This window comes from Prionailurus viverrinus, chromosome B2 (assembly GCF_022837055.1).
Source record: "Prionailurus viverrinus isolate Anna chromosome B2, UM_Priviv_1.0, whole genome shotgun sequence".
NCBI lineage: Eukaryota > Metazoa > Chordata > Mammalia > Carnivora > Felidae > Prionailurus > Prionailurus viverrinus.
This window is the reverse complement of record NC_062565.1, coordinates 62220619-62242106: the sequence shown is the minus strand read 5'-3', so window position 1 is coordinate 62242106 and position 21488 is coordinate 62220619. Positions and strand designations below refer to the sequence as shown.

The 21488-nt window shown below is 34.2% G+C and overlaps 1 protein-coding gene and 1 pseudogene across 3 annotated transcripts in view; both read right to left on the bottom strand.

Moving 5' to 3' along the window:
- The window catches only part of ADGRB3 (adhesion G protein-coupled receptor B3), a 724938-nt gene that overhangs the window by 546996 nt on the left and 156454 nt on the right, over window positions 1-21488 (bottom strand). The gene's annotated exons all lie outside the window — the stretch shown is intronic.
- Window positions 10314-10776, bottom strand: LOC125166806 (adenosine 5'-monophosphoramidase HINT1-like; annotated as a pseudogene).

Sequence of the window (21488 nt, the reverse complement as noted above, 5' to 3'; positions counted from 1 at the left end):
GGGAATAAAGAAAGGGAGCACCAAACAACATTTACAAATAATTCACACACTGGTTTAGGGTTGGGTCTGTTTTTTGTTTTTTTTTTCCCCTTTCTTTCTCTCATTTGCCATACCCTTTGTGTGATTACATTAATAATTTTAAGGCAAAGTAAGGACAACACAACTAAACCTTTCATGAAGTAGAAAAGGTAGCTTGAGAGCCATAAACATTTAGAGGAAAATAAATAATACATTTATTTCATAAATAAGAATGCGCAAACCAAACTAATTAGAGCAAGGAGAAAAAAGCTTTCCTCTTTAATCTGGTTGTCATTAATACAGCAGGTATTATTTTTGCACTCCTGTAGAGCTAATTACAAATCAATTTTATATAATTAGATATTAATACTGTTATGTTTTCTAATAACTCTTCCTTTAACAGTGTCATAACAATACAGATTCTTAATAGTTTTCATGATAATAAATAATCGTAACTTTTATTTCAATAATCACTGGCTATTTGTTATAAACTAAATATTTCTAGGTTTATTTCAGATTTAACACATCTTGGGATATTGAAGAGTACCTAAATTAGTTATTCAAAGTCAATTTAATTTAGTTTTCAAATTTAAAATCAATGAAATAACATTATTTTCCCCTTATATAATACCAACTAATGTTTTGTACTTTCAAGTGGAAGCTTTTGTTCACTGTCTGTAATTTTATTTGATCTCTGATTTTATTCACTTTGTCGAAGGATGGATCCTTGTTTGATTTCTTTGAGACCTTTCAGAGCTAAAAACAGAAGAAAAGATGCTAGAAGGCTTCCTCCCTATATCTGCCTATCCTATCAAATATTTTCTTTCAGAATATACAGTTTTATCACAATCAGATTAAAACCAAAGCAGACATGCTCCAATAAATAGAAAAGGAAGCTGAAAAACATGAATGGATCCTATTTTAAAGACTTAATTGTATTAGATAAACTATAATGTCAAAAGGTAATTTTCTCCCGTTACCATATCCTATTTTTAAAATATTTTGTTCCAAAGCACTTTTATAGCCTAAAATTATGACATGGTGGGCCATTATTATTTCAGAGAAACTACAAAAGATTTTAGAAGTTCTTTATTCTGAGGAGGATAACATTTTACAGCTGAAAAGCTTAATTCTGTTCTAAAACACAGTATATAAAATGATTTTAAGAGTGTGGTGAATGAATATATCAATTTGAGTATGACAAATATTGTGCATTATATTTTTTGCAAGTCAGAATATAGCATAACATATATCAACCAAATTATTACATCATTTTAGGAAATATGTAAAGCAATGCAAATATTAAGATTTTGTGGAAGATTCTTGGTTGTATATCTTTAACCTATGTCTATTTTTTGCAATTATATACACAAAATGTGTTTAAGGCCCAAGAGTGTTTTCCTCTTTGGCTGAATTTCACAATTCAAGAGTTTTCATGGACCTACTATCTCAAACAGAGACTATATACACACATATATATGTATTCTTGATAATCAAATTAGTCATATGTAGGTATCTTGAAAGATAAATGTTCAGTACTAAGAGTATTTCTGGATTAATAAAATACTAACAAACTAAATATTCTCTTTGGGAAGTTGATAAGAAGGATCTCCTATATCAATAAAATTACACAGAATTCTCTTTTACTTCTTTCATAAATTTTAGGCAAGTTCAGTCTACTTTGACAAATTTAGCCTGCTGGCTAATTAGACCAATGCTATAATCACCTGATATAAAGATTTACAACTAAATAAGGCCCATGTGTCCAGATTCAGTATTTAGTATGTGAACACCATAAACAGGGGAAAAGATTAAGAACTGAAATTTAAGTTCTAACTCAAACTCTGTATTGAACACTCAAAGCATCTGAGCCAAAGGGCCTGAAGGACAGGATAACAGTTGTGAAAAAAATAAAACATTCCATTATTCATGGCAAGTCAAATTCTTTTCACTGTCTGGTTCCTGCATGCTCTAAGTTAATGTGAGTTTACATCCCTGCTATTACATGGTATTATCAGGTTGAGTATCTGTTATGTTTGGAAGCCTATGTATAACTGTGACTATTTAGTATATTTAGCTGACACTACACCAAGCACAATTTAGCCCAGTGAATACAAAAGTGGTGTTCTATATTGAGGATGCTAAGAGCAATTAGATTCCTTGGACTCAATTCTTAAAGAACCCCTATGTAGCAATCTTTGTACATCGCCTGGTGGCAGCAACATTCACAATTAAGCACCTAATAAATGACTGCAATGAGGATAAGCCTTAATGTATTATACAGGCCACACTGATGTGTATAATCATTCCCAAAGGAACTGGTCACATTAGGCAAGACACAAAGGAAAAAGAACTATGACAGTGCTACTATTATCTACAAAGTACTATCAAAGTACTTGAAATTCTTCTACTCCCATTGGAAATTAATAAAATAATCTAATATACAAAAGTATTTAAACTGGCTGAAACACATGTTTACAAAGTACATGTTCTTTTTTAACAGTTAAATCAGAAATAAGAATTAAGGCAGATGCTACTCTCAAGCATATTTAATAATGTAAATGTATCTATTATCTATAAGCTTTCTGTTACCCACAGGAAAAATTTCAAAGTCTACTTGTCTGGTATTTAAGAATCTTAATAATTGGGTCCCAACCAATTATATGGTAGTATATACCAGTACACATATAAGGTTTCTGCAATATCTAGGTTAGTCTACTAATTTATTCAGTGTCCCCCCAAAATACTTTACACATTGTAAACTCATACTTTCATTCATGCCTTTCCCTCTGCACCTCTTGGCACATGTTCAAATCTTACAATCCATAAAAGCACTAGCGAAACAATTCTAACTTCCCCATTATAATCTTTATCTACTACAACTAAATATTATATCTTCCTAACTAAATTCATATTCACTGACTCAATGACTCAAATAACATTTATATAATTAATATTATATCAGTTTATTTTTAAAATTTTTGTAACATTTATTTTATTTTTGAGACAGAGAGAGAGAGCATGAACCGGGGAGGGTAAGAGAAAGAGGGAGCCACAGAATCTGAAACAGGCTCCAGACTTTGAGCTGTCAACACAGAGCCCGATGCGGGGCTCGAACCCATGGACTGCGAGATCATGACCTGAGCCAAAGTCAGACGCTTAACCGACTGAGCCACCCAGGTGCCCCTATATCAGTTTTTTATGTGTCTATTTATCTACCATCCTCTATCTCTCTCTATATCTACATTATATCACATTTATGCCATAGCATACAGGAAAGTGCCTTGTCCATTCTGATGCTCCATAAGCAACTGTTTAAAAAAATGAACTGATGTGGCATGCTGAAAAGTCCAACGCTAACAATAATGATAACAACAATAATAATGATAAACAGGAAATACAAACCCTAGTCAGGTCCATTTCATATAGATTTATGCCATATATGAACTTAGGTAATTTGTCTGTTCACATACAGATGTAAAAAACTCAACAGGTTTCCAATACACAGAAAATGCAAGAGGCTAGAATTAAAATTATCCCAAATTGCTATTATATAAATAAAAGAGCACAGTTCAAAAGAACGGAAGTAGATATAACTGTCAAGTTGATATTAAGGTAGAGTAGTATATTCATGCATTATATATCTATTGGCCATGTGAGGTTAAATGGAGATACTTGTTTTTTATCAATTTGGAAGATATCTTTATATTTAAAATAGTCCTCATAAAAAGAAAATGGTAAAAAACTACAAAATGAAGTCACATTGTTATTTTTGTTAAACAATTTTCAAAACATACTTAAAATTCCTAAAGCAGATGTGCTAAAAAAAGCACATTTTAAAATATCATTTTATTAATGTGCTTTCTAACTACTCACATACAAGTTTAGTGGAAAGTACTACTATTCTTTTTTACCTGATCCTTTTACCAGTATCTATTTCCTTATACTTTTTATTTTTTTTTGAGAGAGAGCGAGCACAAGTGGGGAAGAGGGGCAGAGAGAGAGAGAGAGAGAGAGAGAGAGAGAGAGAGAGAGAATCTTAAGTAGGTTTCATGCTCAGCACAGAGCCCAACATGGACGTTGGAGCCCAACATGGGGCTTGGTCCCATGACCCTGGGATCATGACCTGAGCCGAAATCAAGAGTTGGACACAACTGACTGAGACATTATTTCCTTATACTTTTAAAGATACTTTCATAATTCCTTTGTTTTTTATTGTTATCACTCTACCTATTTTATTTCTGTCCTAAGCATGTTTCATATTTAGACTTTTTCATATTTACTTAATTATCCTTTCTTAATATCCATTCACCTAATTTCATTGTGATCTAATCATTGTCTATCTCATCACCACACATTTTTGTCTTATCACCTTGTGTATGTTGTGCCACCTGCAAAAACATTCAAAATCTTCTACCCCAATTGGACCACTTCTTCTCAAAGGAGAAAGCTGAAGTCTAGAAAAATCATTTGATTTTCTCTGAATCAAAGTGTCTGAGAAAATCAACTGATTTTTCCAGACTTCAGTCTTACTCCTCACTGGAATCAGTTTCCCAACACAGCTTAAGTAAGATGGTTGTCGATCATTGATCTTTGGAATGATTTTCAATTTATGCTCCTACATAAGATAATAACTATAATAACAGAATGAAAATGAAATTGATTCAATGCTAGAAAACAGTCAAATATTAACATCCTTGGAAAGCCATGAGGAAGCTAAAACTTCTAAAACATATGGTATAACCAGGGACCCACGAAATTCTCTTACGCCAAGGCTTAGAGCACTTTTGCAGAAAAAATAAAAATGAACTTTTCACTAAATAATATATGCTAAAATATGTATTTTTTGACATTAAATTTTCAAAGCTTTGAAAAGAATTGTCTTGATTTGCATAATATCCTCGTGTTGCAATTCAACTTCAAACATTAGAGGGAAAAAGAGGCAGAGATTAATATTTTTTTAATACAGATTAAAATGTACTTGTCAAAAAGAGGTCCATAGGAAATGTGTTTTTTCATTAATAATCAATATTTTCAACACTGATATTGGTAATATTTTTTTTAAATGAAGAATATCCAAAATTAGCATTTGACCTTTGAGACTGGGAATTCATCTCTTGCTTTTTTATGCTAATTTCTTTCCTTAAGTAAGAAAATTTATTTAAATTATATAAATAGAGAAATAGGATTATACTCTCAGAAGTCATAATTAAAATATGACCCCAAAAGTATTTTTTAATTTAAGGAAAATCACTATTAACAATGATCAAGCACCATCATCTATTATTCGGATTGTATTTACAATATTTGCCTGAACAAAATATGTTTTAACATCAAAAGATTTATAGCAAATATGTTGGCATGCAAACAGTGTTGGTATTCAAATTCTTAAAATAATTTTTATGTTTCAGTAATTCAGAGAGAGGCTATACCTATACAGCTTAATTATTGTGTTACTTAAACATTAATTACATTCATCATGTAGATTCTCTTGAAATAAAATCACTCTGTAAGTAAAAATTCATCATATCCTAAAATTATGTTGCTGGCGTTTTAAGGATGTACTTTCCAAAAGTAGTGAACAGAACAGGGTGAATAAATCCTTAGGAACTTCTGCTTTCCAGTGTGTTCCCCATAAAAAGTTTATTTTCTTAGAGTGTTCTGTGTTCTATACTCTTCTTAATGCTTAATTACAAGCCATAATATATTAATAGGTTTTCTAAGCCAGTACAATTTTTTCAATCAGGCCACAGGTCAGAATTTTCAATTAACTTTACAGTTTAATTCAATAGATTTCAAACATCATTGGTACAAGATCATTTCTGGTGCTCATAAAAAATACAGATCCTTGAGCCTCATCTCAAGGGAATCTGACTTAGTAGGTATGGAGTAACACAGGGGAAGTTCAACTTTTAGCAAGCACACAATGTTACTTATTCCAGGTTGTCTTTGCATCACACATGGAAAAATGCTGCTGTAGTTAATTCTCTGATAACAGCTACCTATGTGAGGACCTTCTTTTATTCACTAAACATTCATATTTTTTCTCTCCTTTGTCTCCTTCTCATCTCCTCTGTTACATCCTTCCCTTTCTCCTCTTCCTTCCAGATGATATTCTCCATTGAATAAATATGGCATGTACTTTATATGAGTATATATGAGTATATATATATATGAGTATATATGAGTATATATGAGTATATATGAGTATATATGAGTATATATGTATATATGAGTATATATGAGTATATATGAGTATATATGAGTATATATATATACATATGAGTATATATGAGTATATATATATATGAGTATATATGAGTATATATGAGTATATATATATACATATGAGTATATATGAGTATATATATATACATGAGTATATATCTTGTATAGTATCTCTTGGACGTTAATGCATGCTGAGAGATACTATGACACATATAATTATTACAGCTGAAGTCTAACTTGATATTCCATTTTATCCATTCATAGCATTTAGTACTTATATGCAAAATAAGGACTATTTGGAGAATAAAAAAGATACAATCTGCATCGTACTGAAAATGAACTAGCATTGAAAAAATCTTAAATGTATATGCTAGTTAGGAGTAGCAAATGAAAGGTCTTGAAATGTGTGGTATTTTTCTCTCACCAGAGTATATGGGTAACAAGCCTGTGGGACCGAGAGAACTGTTCCAATGACATTATCTGAACTAGAAGCCAAATCCCTTACTTTGTATCCAGCTGACAAGGTGATGAATAATATCACCAAAACAGGCACTTCTCCCTTTTGACACCACTAAATGTCAGGTCAGAAACTACCATACTGGAATCCACAGAGCCTGATTTAATTTTATTTGGCTCTATTTTTGCAGGGATAAAAAGGAAATTAGATCCATCTGACCTTGAAATACTCTTATTGAACTAATTTTACAAATATTTTAGAGCTTTCTTAAAAGCACAAAAAAGTTATTGTGACTAGATACTGAAGTCAAGGAAAAGCAAATGGGAAGTAGCATACTTAATAAATGTTTTCATAGCTCTCAGTCCACGCAACTGAACTATTATCTAATGACAAGTTTAACCACTGAGCTATTTCAGTGTTTCCAGTTACAGAGTGGCAGAGTATCTCCTAGAATAAAACAAAAACAAAGCAGAACAAAACAAAAAAAACCTCTAGTTGATTTTCTTAATGTTTCACAGATTTCTGAACTTAAGTGAAATCTACATAAACATTTTTAAATGCTGTAATCTGAAAGAACTCTGTCTATGAGATACAGGTAATGGGGATGCTGCTGCCTGTGCATCATTATCACACTGTCTCTGTTTTTATTTTGAAATTTATGATCAAGTGACAAGCAGAATATATCACTGACCATCAGGCTAAGGCAAGTTTATAACTATTTCAATGTGATATGAAAGAAACATTTTCAATGTAACCATTATCTCATTGTTTACACCCAAAAGTAAGTTTTATTTGATGTATTTTATAACATGTTTAAGCAAATTCAGCAACTCAAGCTAAAGAGTTTTTCTATTGAGATATCATCTCATACCTGTCAAAATGCTAAAATCAACAACACAAGAAACAAGAGGTGTTGGTGAGCATGTGGAGAAAGGGGAACTCTCTTGCACTGTTGGTGGGAATGCAAACTGGAGCAGTCACCCTGGAAAACAGTATGGAGGTTCCTCAAAAAGTTAAAATAGAACTACCCTATGACCCAGCAAATGCACTACTAGGTATTTACCCAAAGGATACAAAAATATTAATTAGAAGGGGCACATGCATCCCAATGTTATTTATAGCAGCATTATCTACAATAGCCAAATTATAGGAAGAGACCAAATGTCCATCAACTGATGAATGGATAAAGAAGATGTGGCATGCATATATCTATATCTATATCATCTATATCAATATCTATATCTATAATATACAATATTACTCAATCATAGTAAAGAATGTAATCTTGCCATTTTCAATGACATGGATGAATCTAGAGGGCACTATGTTAAGCCAAATAAGTCATATAAAGACAAATGCTATATGATTTCACTCATGTATGGAATTTAAGAAACAAAACAGATGAACATAGGGGAAAAAAGAAAGAGGCAAACCAAGAAACAGATTCTTTAAGTACAGGGAACAAACTGATGGTTACCAGAGGGGAGTTGGGTGGGGGATGGGTTAAATAGGTGATGGGTATTAAGGAGGGCACTTGTGATGAGCACTGGTTGTTGTATGTAAGTGTTGAATCACTAAATTAAACACCTGAAATGGTGTTTTATTTTAAAAAATGGTCAAAAAGGCTAACTTGTGTTACATCATTGATGTTAGAATAGAACTCTGTATAAACCCTTCTTGATGTTTCCTGTCAATAAATATCAAAGCATTAAAAATAAGCATACGTTTAACATCATTTTAAAAGTTTATTCTGAGTAATTACAAAGACAACTGCATAATGATATAGATGGTCACCATATTATGCAATGAATTAAATATATTATAAAAGTGCAATAACAGAGGACTACTTTAAAACTATTATATATTCCGAAGAGGAAATATTATGTAGATAACTCTGACTTACAGATGTGAATATTGGTCAAAATGTACTATTATAAAATTTCTGATCATAATTTTTATATTCTTATTTTGTATTATATGGCCATATTTAAAAAAATACACATAACATATTTACACGCACATGTTTGTATAGATAGAAAGGAAGACAGCTAGATATTTAAAATTTTCAAGATATATTCTAATGTAGTAACAGTTATTGTCTCTGGGAAATGGAATTGTAAGTACTTTTCCTTTTTTACTTCAGGCTGCTTGTTGATTTATGTCTCTACAATAAACATGAGTATTTTGTGAGTAAACAATGAGAGTATTGTGTAAATGTTAGAATAACAAATCTCTAGACTATAATAATTGCAATTAAAATAAAAATTTTAAATATTTTAGCAACATAAACAATTCTGTTTGGCAATATGTGAATACACAAAATTATATATCTGCTAAGATTCCAACTTTGTGTTATAAAAGTTATCTGGAATGGAACATAGAACACTGATGCCAAAAGTACTAGATTCTAGAATTATGAGGGTTTTTTTTTTAACATTTTAAATGTTAATACTATTATAAAGTTGTTTGAAAAAAAAGTATGAGCTCAGGTGTGTACATCCAAAATCAAAATCTATAAATATGAAAAGCCTGTCCTGGAGTTCACACATTCAGTAGTTATTTGTTTCTGAACATCTGGTAAATGGGTAAGTGCCTGACTGACTATAAAAGTAGAATGTGGGCTGTGACTACATGAGCCTAACTTTTTAGATTAAAAGTTAACAAGTGGAATCAGCTGGATGTCTTATTTATATTTGCTTATAGACAATGGCATGATGTCTGTATATTTTTAAAAGGAAAAAAGCAAATTCCAGGAATTAAAAAGTAATTCATCTAAACCTTAATACCTTAAATGTATCAATCATAAACATGGAATTTGCAAACACTCTTAGAATCCTAAACCTACATGGGACACCTGGGTGGCTCAGTAGGTTAAGCATCCCACTCTTGACTTCGGCTCAGGTCACGATCTCACAGTTTGTGAGTTCAAGCCCCGTGTTGGGATCCATGCTGACAGTGCAGAGCCTGCTTGGCTCTCTCCCCGACCCGTCTTTCTTCCCCTCCTTGCTTATGCTCTCTTTCTCTCTCAAAATAAATAAATAAACAACAACAAAAAAAAGAGATAGAGAGAAAAGAATCCTAAAACTACATAGGAAATACGAGTTTAAGTGTGGAAAATAAATCCCATGGCCATCATTCCTTCATTTACAAACGTCTGTGATATACAGGCACTGTGGTAAGACCTGGCACAGAAGTTCCTTATTCAGTCACATAAGACAGTCCCTGCCAACTGAACAGTATGATCTGGTTGGTGAAGATGGGCTCCAAACACCCCCTCCCCCCACTCCCCGATAGTTCAATGGCCACAGATAATATGAACTTTTATTTCTGGTCTCAAGGCCTTCAGTGAATGAGAATTCCGGAATATCCTTGTGGAAGGGGAAGTTCTTTCATGGGTTAGTGTAAAATAAGATGGAATTTGCTCCATGTGAGGTTTTTTCTTTCTTTCTTTCTTTCTTTCTTTCTTTCTTTCTTTCTTTCTTTCTTTTTCTTTCTTTTTTTCTTTCTTTCTTTCTTTCTTTCTTTCTTTCTTTTTTAACCATGAAACATTATCTTTTATTATGTATGGGCTTTTAAAATTATTCCCTCAATCTCTCCATACACAGGTAAAAACAAATATACTATTTAACATATTGGAACTTGCAAATATTGACCATTGCCTAGAGAAGGGAAAATTATCCCTAAAACATGCTTAACCAGGAGGCCAATTCATCTGCCGACCTCCAAGAACATGGAGATGAACATGATAGACAGACTGTCCCCCTTCTGAACCTTCATTCATCACCATTCGATAACCCTTCTTTAGGCCCAGATCAGCAGCACATTTTTTGCCAACAATCATTAAATGTCCAAGAAGACTTTCATCATCATCTTCTGCTACAGAAATCTGGGATATATGTTTCTTGGGTATCACCAGAAAATGTGTCGGTGCTTGAGGGGAAATGTCATGGAAAGCAAGACACTGGTCATCTTCAAAAGTGATTTTGCCTGGGATTTCCTTGTGAATGATCTTTCCAGAAGATCGTGTCACCATCAGGCCAGGTGACGTGAGCCTTGGTGATCTCATCAGCCATCTCAGCCTCCCTCCAGTGCCCATATGAGGCTTTCTTAACCATTCAATTACATTTGTTAACAGGATGGAGTTCAATAACATAAATAAAGTAAAATAGACCGAGAAAAGAAACAAGCTATTAAATAAGTGATCAATGTTTTGGGGAGATGAAGAATTTACAAAATGTTCACATTCTATTTTGTAGAGTGTGCATTCAGAGTATAGACTCATTTTAAGATGGCACTTTTTCAGAATCATGGTCTACCCACTAAAACAGAATGAGAAATCAGAGAAAAGTCAAGGATTAAAAGTCATTAAAGATGAAAAAACAAGAGCTACAGTTAGTACTAATTGAATTGGAAATGATCTAACATGCAAAATAAACATTGAGAAATATTGTACTTTAAAATAATTGATTTAAAATATTTAATTTTGTTGTAATAATTATGATAATAAATAATTCCCCCTAATTACTGCAAATCACCATTTAAATTGCGGAGAAACTATTTTTAATTCAATTTCTTTCATTAATTGCTTCTATATGAATGTCATATGAAGGAATATTATAGAATTTCCCTCACCAACAGCTTTGATGAAGGAAAGACTATCATCAGATAAATCAATACTTAGTGATCACTTACACTGTGCTAAGCACAGTGAGTGCAAAGATTAATGTAGACCCTAACCTAATTGAGGAAATAGTGTAGTGGAAAACAGAAAAAAAGTTTTCAAAATACTTTCAGTATATGATGTACTATTACTGCAAAACTTTAATGCACATAAATAGTCCTAAAGGCAACACAGAGGCAGTTACTAATTTCCCATGTAATAATCAGAGGAAGCAAGTGACACAGTAGGAATGACATTTGGGAGATGATTTCCAAGATATGCATGACTTTCTCAAGTTGAAAAGTGTGAACAGCATTCTAGACAGAAAGCAACAGCATAATCCAAGGCCTGAAGGTATGAATGTATGTGATATTTTGGAGGCCTTCTGGTGTCTCTGCTAAAAAAGTTATATTAAAGTTATATTGTATGAAGACTGGGACAGGCCATGAAGTTTGTTATGAATGTAATGGAAAGCCACTGACGTGATTTCATGAAGGGTATGATCTGTCCAAATAGAACTTGAGCTCCTAACAGACAAGGAAAAAAAGTAAAAAAAAAAAAATAGGAGAGATTACTGGAAGACCCATACCCTTAAATCCAAACGTCATATTTCACGAAAGAACAAGTACTCAGTGGTACTGGAGAACAGTGAAGAAACTGAGAATGGAGATGAGGAACATTTATTTGGACTTCAGAACCATCTCAGTAGTGCAATGGAAGTTAAAACTTGAATGCATGGAATTGAAGAATAAACAAAAGTAAATTTATGTGTATCAACTAACATTTTCATACATTTGCTCATCAAATAACAAACAATGAGCCATGTGGCAATTGTTTGAAAGAGAGGCAGAAATATTGAAAAACACTGTTGTTTAAAATGAACAAGAGCAAAACAATCAAAGTGTAAGATGACAGGAAGGAGACAGTGGAAAAGAGGATATCAAAGGTATGAGAGAGAAATATGGCAAAATCCCAGGTGAGGAAAGGAAAGCAACTGAGAACACAGGTGTAAGATTTGGAAGGTGACACTGCTTTCTGGGAGAGAGAGAAGTGAGGACATGGGTATATTTGGAGGTTGAAGGATATAATCTGGTAGAGTTCACACCCAGCAACTGGTTTCATTGAGTTAGTTGAGTGAGCAGTACAGTAGTAGCATTTAAGGGTTGAAAAAAGTAGTGAGATTTGAATTGGCTGCTTTGGGGAATGAGTGAACTATGGCATTCTGGATAGGAAAAGGGACAATTGAGTACCCTGGAAGGTCCTATGAATACAGAGACCATGAGCTCTATTGGAGTCAATACGTAGTTGCTGGATTCTCAGGTAAGTTGACATTTGATCTGTGTCTTTGAAGAAGTCATAGGATTTCAATGAGTAAAGAAAGATGACAAGGGCATTTCAATAAGGGAGATAAACATAAAGGCCTATAGGTGATTAAGTCTGTCATATTTATGGGCAAAATAATTTGGGGACAGTTGTCCACTAAAAGGTATATGATAGAATATTAAAAAGAAGGGGAAAAGATTATGGCTAGAAAAGAGAATAAGAGACAGCACTAGAGAGACAAAATTGAGGTAGATGGAGAGGACCCTGACTGCCACATAAAGAAGCTTGAAATTCATTCTTTGTAAAATAAAGGAAAAGGCTTTTAATAAGGGGATTGAATTAAACAGAAGATTTTAAAAGGTAAAGTCTGTGGTGGGAATGTGAAACCCAGACTGGATTGATAGAGACTGTATTTATGTAACCATCTACCTAGAAAATCTAATTCTCATCCATTAACACCAATTCTGAAAACTAACATACTTTACACAAACCGTAGGTTTAACTAAGTTGGTTCATTAATCAAATAATTAGTTCAATTAGAGATTTTCATTTCAGTTGACCAGTTGTTTCAGTAAATACACATCACTATGAGCTTTTTTGTTATACTATGATTTTCTCCACAAGATTCATGAACATTCAGAAATTGAATATTAAGATGTTACATTCCTTGTTAACATTTACTGAGTTCCCCATCCTCTAAGCATATGTGGTCAAAACTACCACATTACAAGTGAATACAATTTGCAATTTGTAACACAAAGAGAAATTAACCAAGCATCCTACTTTTCTGTCTGCATCCATAATATGACACATCCACACATTGCCATGTTTGCTTCCCATCTCAAATAGTCCTCTTGTTTCCAAGAGTATAGTAAAATTACTCTAACTACTCAATGGACTTAAACCGTATTCAATATTCAGTTACCATGGCATTTCTGTGTGTGTGTGTGTGTGTGTGTGTGTGTGTGTGTGTGTGTGTGTGTGTTTGCGTGTCTTACTTTATTGGAAAGAAAAATAGTCCAAGATTTGGAGACTTGGGTACATGTCTGAGTTCTACAAAATTGAGCTTTGTGTCCTTAGATGTATTTGATTTCAATTTCTTCGAGTGGAAGAAATAAAGGAGTTGGATTATCTCCTTTCCTTGCCTGAGGCTCTAAAATACTCTTCATTTTTTAAAATCTGTTTCATTATTGTGTGCTTTCAATCTCTGGTAAATCCCATAATCTATGTGTCAAAAGGTCCAACTTAATCATAGGCTGTGTCCTCTGCTGTGGTTCAGACATGTCTGGACATATTTGTCAACCTAATGGGACAGACTGGAGAGGAGCGGATTTATGTATTCCATGTGAGTATCCTTCTTCGGCTTAACAAAGAAAGGGTGAACACTGTGCTCTTGGTTAATAATTATTGGGGAGGCAAAAAATGGAAGGGATAGGATAAAGACTCTCTTTCTTCTGATTTTGAAATCTGTTTGAAATCCCAAACTGAAGCAGAGTGATGCTTACAGCCTCTAAGAATAAAGCATGACACTAAGCAGGGGAGAGAAACATTTCTGTTAAGAACAGAACATTCGATGAACACAGGCCCTGGGAACTCCTGGAAATAACACAGGGCAGAGGAGCAGACCAAATTTTTTCCATTATACACATGGGCAACAAGCAAGAAAAATAATTAAATTAATGCTATATATATTAATTATGTCTATAAACATGGACCAATGGAGCTAGAGAAAACTGAAATTAAATTTGGTTATGATCTCATCTGCAGCACACAATCCTTTTTGCTTCCGTCTCGGAATAAAGTATTTATATTAAACAGTTTGTGGGATATAAGCAATCCTACTTGGCCAAAGGCACGTCTGGCTCTAAAGTCAGCTGCTCATTCTTCCCTCTCCCTTCTCCCATTTAGACATACCTCTTATGCTCCCATGACAGCTATTTGCACCTGTAATGATATTCTTCCTTTTGTACAATAATTTCATATAAGCTAGTCTTAACTCATGATTTTTGAGCTAGTACAAAGACGGAACCCTGACGGGGCACCTGGGTGGCTCAGTCAGTTAAGCCTCTCTCTTGATTTTGTTTCAGGTCATGATCCCAGAGTCATGGGATTGAGCTCTACATCAGACTCTGCGCTAAGCATGGAGCCTGCCTAGTATTCTCTCTCCTTCTCCTTCTGCCCTTGCCCCCTGGTCGCACTTTCTCTCTCTAAAAATTAAAAACAAAATCTTTAATAAAAAAATGGAAGAATCATGTTAGTTTTTAAAACTCTGCATTAACAGTGTTTAACTTCTCTGACATGTCAATAGCAATTGACATTGTTGGTCCATACCCTCTTCCTGCTAAAATATTTATCATGAAATTCATGGCTAAGATTCCCCAAATCTCTCTCTGTTTCTTCACACTCCCCTTGCCAGTGTCCTCCTGATCCTGATTATGTAGTATGCCTCCAGGCTCATGCTTTTCTGCCCATTTTCATCCTCTGTCCTCCTCTAATCTAGGTGATCTCAATGGCAGGTATGCTGAGGATTCCCATGTTATCTCCAGTTGGAACTCTTTCCTAACTCCACAGGAAGATATGCAACCACCCACCCAACCAAATGTCCAAAAGGCATCACAAGCTAAACATATCCAAAAACTAACTCAATTTTCCCTCCTCCATATCCCCCCACAACTTTGCTCTTCCCACACCTTAATGGCTCAGGCCAAAAATCTAGTATTCCTCCTTGATCTTCTTTTTCCACACATTGAATTGAATCCATCCGTATATCCATATATCAAAATACACACTTCTCAATTTCTCACCATCCCCCTAGTCCAAGACACCATGATATCCCTCCTAGAGTGCTGATGTACCTTTTTCACTAGTCTCTCTGTATCTACTCTTGCCTCTTGCATTTAATTCTCTATGCCCAGCAGCCAGGATAACCTTTTAAAGATACAAATCAGAGCTTGTCACTCTGATGGTCAAACTCTTCAGGATTTCCATTTCAAATGGCGAAAATCCAAACTCTTCTCTACTGCAAGGTCACTTCCTATCTTTCTGAAACTCATTTCTGACCCCACTTCCTCACTTTGACTCTCTCCATTCCATGCCAAAACCATTGCTATTTCACAGTGTTTGTAGTCAATGTTCACTCTGCTTAAAATGTTCTTCTAGATCTTCGTGCAGGTGTCTGCTTCATTCATTTCTCCAATTAAATATCACCTTCTCAGAGGTGATATCTTATCTAAAATAGCATTGTCAGTGTAAGACCTCCCTTTATTTGCTTCTCTGCTTTAGTTTTCTCTATAAATGTTATGACTACCTGGAACTGAATATTACATTATATTGTATCGTATCATATCATATCATATTTATTATATTTATTATATTATATTATATTGTATTTTTGTACAATAGTACATTCCCTGTCTTGGTAGGTGGTACCACTTCTTATTCTTCCTCCAAGGCACAAAACCTACAAGTAATTTTGGCCTGTCTTCCTCACTACTCAAATCCAATGAGCCACTAGTTTCTAGTAAGATTCCCCCTCCTAAATAATTTTCTCCTCTATTCTCTATGGCACTAAGTTTGTGTGTTTCTGTTTTAATATTTTATCACCTATTTTTGGATTCTGTAACAATTTCCTCACTAGTTTTCCTTCCTAAATTTGCACTCCTTTCCCCTCCCTTTATACCATCACTATATTCTTTAAAATGAAAAAGTATTCATTTTTTTCTATTATGTGAGTCTGTTCAATTATCTTCCTAGCTCTAACCCCTCTGTAGCCTTCCCACAGCCCAGAGGGACATCTAAGCAATCAGGTGGGTGTCTAAAGCTTTCACCCATCAATGTCTTTGCACAGAATATTCTTTCTACTTTGAATATCCCATTCCCACTATCTTGTTCCTCCTAGAAAACTCCCTGCAGCTTTTAAAATACAATTTTGAGGTTTGTTTCTCCAGGAAACTTATCCTTAGTCTCTAGACAGAGTTGCTCTTTCTTCAGTTCCATCTCTGTATTTTAAATGTGCTTCCATGATTGCATTCTGTATTCGGTGTTCGAATCATTACCTTAAATGTTTGCCTCCCCTACTAATCTGAGAACACTATAGAGGTGAGCACAATGTTTTATTCATCTTCTAATCCTCTAGATGAAGACCTAGAACAGACTTGAAGCACAGAAGGCTTGTGAATACATGAATATTTGCTGAACTCGAAAATACACTTCCATAAACTTATGTATAGTTGTTTTTCAATAAACCATCCATTTTAACGAGTTTATTTTAAATTTTATTTAAACCTCCCATCCCTTGACTTGCAAAGTAAGTCTGTCACTGAGGAGAGCATAACAGGAAGATGTTCTTTAACTTTAAAGTGCATCTTGTAGAGAATTGGTTCACACTAGAAATCAGAACAATGGGAACATCACAATAAGAAAGTACAAGTAGGAAAAAGGAAAGCATGGTAAGAATAGAAAAGGCACATAGGTATATTCATTGGTGACTAGTTAGAACCAGTCAATCTGAAATGATTTTATATGATTTACTAAGGAAGCAAATATATTACATTGATTTCAGTTTCCCTGTTTTAAAAATAATTTGATGTTTATTCTTGAGAGAGAGGGAGACAGAGCACGAGTGGGGAGGAGCAGAGAGAGGGAGACACAGAATCCAAAGCAGGCTCCAGGCTCTGAACTGTCAGCACAGAGCCCGACACAGGGCTCGAATTCACAAACCACAAGATCATGACCTGAGCCAAAGTCAGACGCTTAACCAACCGAGCCACCCTGGCGCCCCTCAGCTTCCCTGTTTAATGTTTACTGTCCAACAGAGGTGAAAGCATAAATGAATGAAGGAAAACTCAAATACAAATCTCAGGAGCAGGTCTTGATGAAAGGAAGGATTCCTTGTCTTTATATAGCCAAAGCAAGCAGAAGCATTTGGTAGATCAGGAGCAGGAAGCCTTCAGCCCAGGTCAGTGTTTTAGTTTATTAAATAGGAGCCTCTACGACAAACCCTTAACTATTTTGAACCTCCATTCTCACTTCTGTAAAATGGGGAAATGACTCCTAAGGACCAAGAGCCCTACTCTCCAGTGGGACCTGATGGCTTATAGGTGTCAGTGTGTGCAGGTATCTCTCTTCAATTCTGTAAGTATAGCTTTTTGTGCTTGAAATGTCCTACTCTGGCCCAGCTCTTTAACTGATAAGACTCCTAGAAAGCTTTCCGTTATAGCCTCAGGAAGCACTGAACATCTCTGCACACAATTTGTTGTCCACAACTTATTTGTTCATATGTCTGTCTCCTCTTATTAGACAGTGAGAGAGTAGGAGTCATGTGGTTCTTCTCCTCTATGTACCAGACGCTTCCATCATGATGTTTGACTGATACTAGACACTTAATGCAGATGTGTAGAAGAGATAAGTACAGAAATGATAAATATAAGGGATATCTTCATGGCTCATTCATTTGTACATGCTGGCTTACTTCAGCTGCTAGATAGGCCTTGAGGTAAAGAGAAGTAGACATTCCAGTCATAGAATGTTTTCTCCCAAACAAACCCTAAGGAAATTAGGGAAACAGATATTCTTTATGTCTCTGGAAATATTTTTCAAACAGCTTCTATCATCACCTGTGAGATTCTCTTCTCTTAATTTTACAAAGCAGGATATATAGCACAGATACAGTATTACATATTTTTTTTCTTTTTCTTCTAACTATTTTTCCTCTACAAAGGCTACCTACAAATAGGTACCTAAGAAATCTCACCCTAGTTTCTGGCAACTCACCCTATTTTATTTCACTTACAGAAAGAATTGTGCTTAAATTGTTATGAATGGGCAAAGGCATTCCCTGGACTGATTGTATCAGAAGTTACAGAAGCAAACATTTCATTTCAGTTTCCTGAATTTGTGTCCTAATAGTAGAACTGTCACCAAGACAACCTGAGTCCTAAGCAGTGAACCTCAAAGATGGGCCAAACATATTCCCAGAATATCTGCATTTAGCAAGTGCTTAACCAAAACTTTCAGACAAAACAGGAAATTCTCAGAATTCACTTGGAGAGGCTAGCAGCAGAATGACTATAGACACTCTGGTATAAAACAGATGAATAATTCTCAAAAGAATGGCAAAGATAATGAGAATACAAAGAATGGAGGTGTTGTCAGGCAAAATAGATTTGTATGAATACAAGCCTTCAAAAAAACTGAAGGAAAATGATATCTAGACAGATTCTATTCAATAATATAGTATATAGAAGAATATTCTAATAGGTGGTAAAACACAGAATAAAATATCTTGGACTAACAGGGAGTTCTACCTAGATGCCAAATGGTATATGACATGTATATGTCATGTATATCATATATACATATACATATATATATATATATATATATGTATTTCATCATTTAATCCACTACAACCCTATGATATATAATTATCATTATTACAAGTGAAGAACAGTAAGATTCAAGAAGCTTATGAAACCTGACCAAGTAGCAGAGGAAGCTTTGAACTCAAATCTCCTTGGTTCCAAAGCTTCTTTTTACACTTTCACACCAGTGATTCTTAAGCACAGGCTTATCATTTACTTGGCAGCAAAACCAGAAGAGATTCATGAGGACGGAGCCTGAAATTCTATGAATCTAACATTCTATGACTTTATATAAAGCCATTAACACACATTAAGTATAAAGCCTATGAGCCTGTCTAGTTCATGGATAGGTTTTTAAAAACGAAAAGACAAAGAAAAATACTGCTCTATGAAAATAATTATTAAGAATTTTTGGACTCTGTTGGAAATTTGATGAAAAATTTCCCTTCAGAATGCTTTGCATTTTAATTCAAGGTGTTCATGGACACCTTCAAGTTCATTCATGAACATTTCATGTTTACCTAATACTTAAATCTTAACCTTTTTCCAAGGACTTGTAATAATTTCAGCTTTTAGATTCCCCATAAATATTCAACCTTTAAAAATTAAAAGCTGACTGAGGAAAAATTCTGATGTTTTGATTTGAGGAAAAACATTGATTTGACCTCTAGCTGGCTAAGAGTATTTTACGATTTGCATTTTTATCACTGTATCTTTGCATCTGATTATTTTAAGAAGACATATATAATTGCTCCTGTTTTTCATAGCAACTTTTAGCTTCTTGCATGTCTTACCAATCTTTGTTTGGAAAGAAAATATCTTCTTTGTTTTGGACCTCTGTGCTTTTCTATACTATATACTTTATTTCAAGATATATTTTTTTTCTCTCTACGATAATTTCCCCATAGTTTATAAAAGATAACTTTAACTTCCTATTTTCATCTGTCTTCTTTTGAAATGCCATTGGCTGATTACAGGACTTAAGATCTGTGATTGTTAAAGTGACAAGTTTCCAATGGCATATGCATGAAAGAACAGCTAATAGATGATATATCACTGAACACACCTGACAGTTCAGGGGGCCTGGAGTTTTAAATACTATACGTGCATTCACTTTCACTTTCATGAACATATTACCAAAAATTCTCATTACTGGGCTCCACTTATGTACCTATGGCTTTAGTCAATAAATTACATATTCTCAAAATTAGCAAAAATAATTAAGAATAACAGAATTTAGGGGCACTTGGGTGGCTCAGTTGGTTGAGTGTCTAACTTTTGGCTCAAGTCATTAGTTTAAGTGGCGTATCTGACTCGGTGCTGACGGTGAGGAGCCTGCTTGGGTTTCTTTCTCTCTCTATCTCTCTGTCTCTCCCTCTCCCTTTCTCTCCCTACCCCAACCCTCCCCTGCTTGCTCTCTCTCTCTCTCTTTTTCTCAAAATAAATAAATATAAAAAAAAGGAATAACAGATTTTATTAAAAAAAATTCATAGAACTTCCTAGGAAATCATGAACAGTCTTGTTGATCCATGTGAATTGAAGGAGGAAATATGATATTCTGCTATCTTAGGACTCCAATAGTGCCCAATATTAAAATTTTTAAATTATCTGAGCACTTTAACAGACATATAGAGGACAAGATCAAGCCGGATTTAAGCGACAGAACTCCAATACCTTTGTGATCCTTTCTGCACACAGACCTCTCAGAGAGGATTAATGGTTGGAGAAGAGCTTCCAATCCTTGGTTCAGCCTCTTACTGAGCTGCATTCCTAACAGGGATATGGTGCATCACTGTAGTACTTACGTCCTTCAAAACTACAAAGGAAATAAAGCCACCAAAATAGACCACCAGCTTGTAGACATGCTAATTTCCACATCTTGAGTAAACTACTTCATTTCTTCAGGCCTCACCTTATATGTAAAGTGAAAATAATAATAGTGCTTGCTTTATAGGGTTGTTGTGAATATTAAGTAGATGAACATATAAAATGATACATGATATGAGCTCAATATGCTGCAGCTATTACCACAGCATAAATTTCTTCCCTGCATTGCATCTCGTTTTATAGAAGAATAAAATGAATTGGCTTGCATTTCAAACTGATTCCACAGCTTTAATAAATATAATATTTTATTAATCTATATTTATGGATTAGTATGAAATAACACAGACACATGTGCACACACATTATCAAAATATTAAGATAAGTTAACGTCACATGGCTCTCCCTTAAGGGATTATATTTTGATAGCCACATATGCTTTGGCTATAGCTTTGAGTCATTTCCAAATTTAAAGGATACATAAAATTTGCTAATATACATAAGCAATTTTACCATATAGGAGTCCCAATGTTGGTTTGGTTATATTGTAGAAAGTAAGAAACAAGATATTTAGGCTGAAATACTGCTTCTCACATACAAGTCCCAAATTGCACAG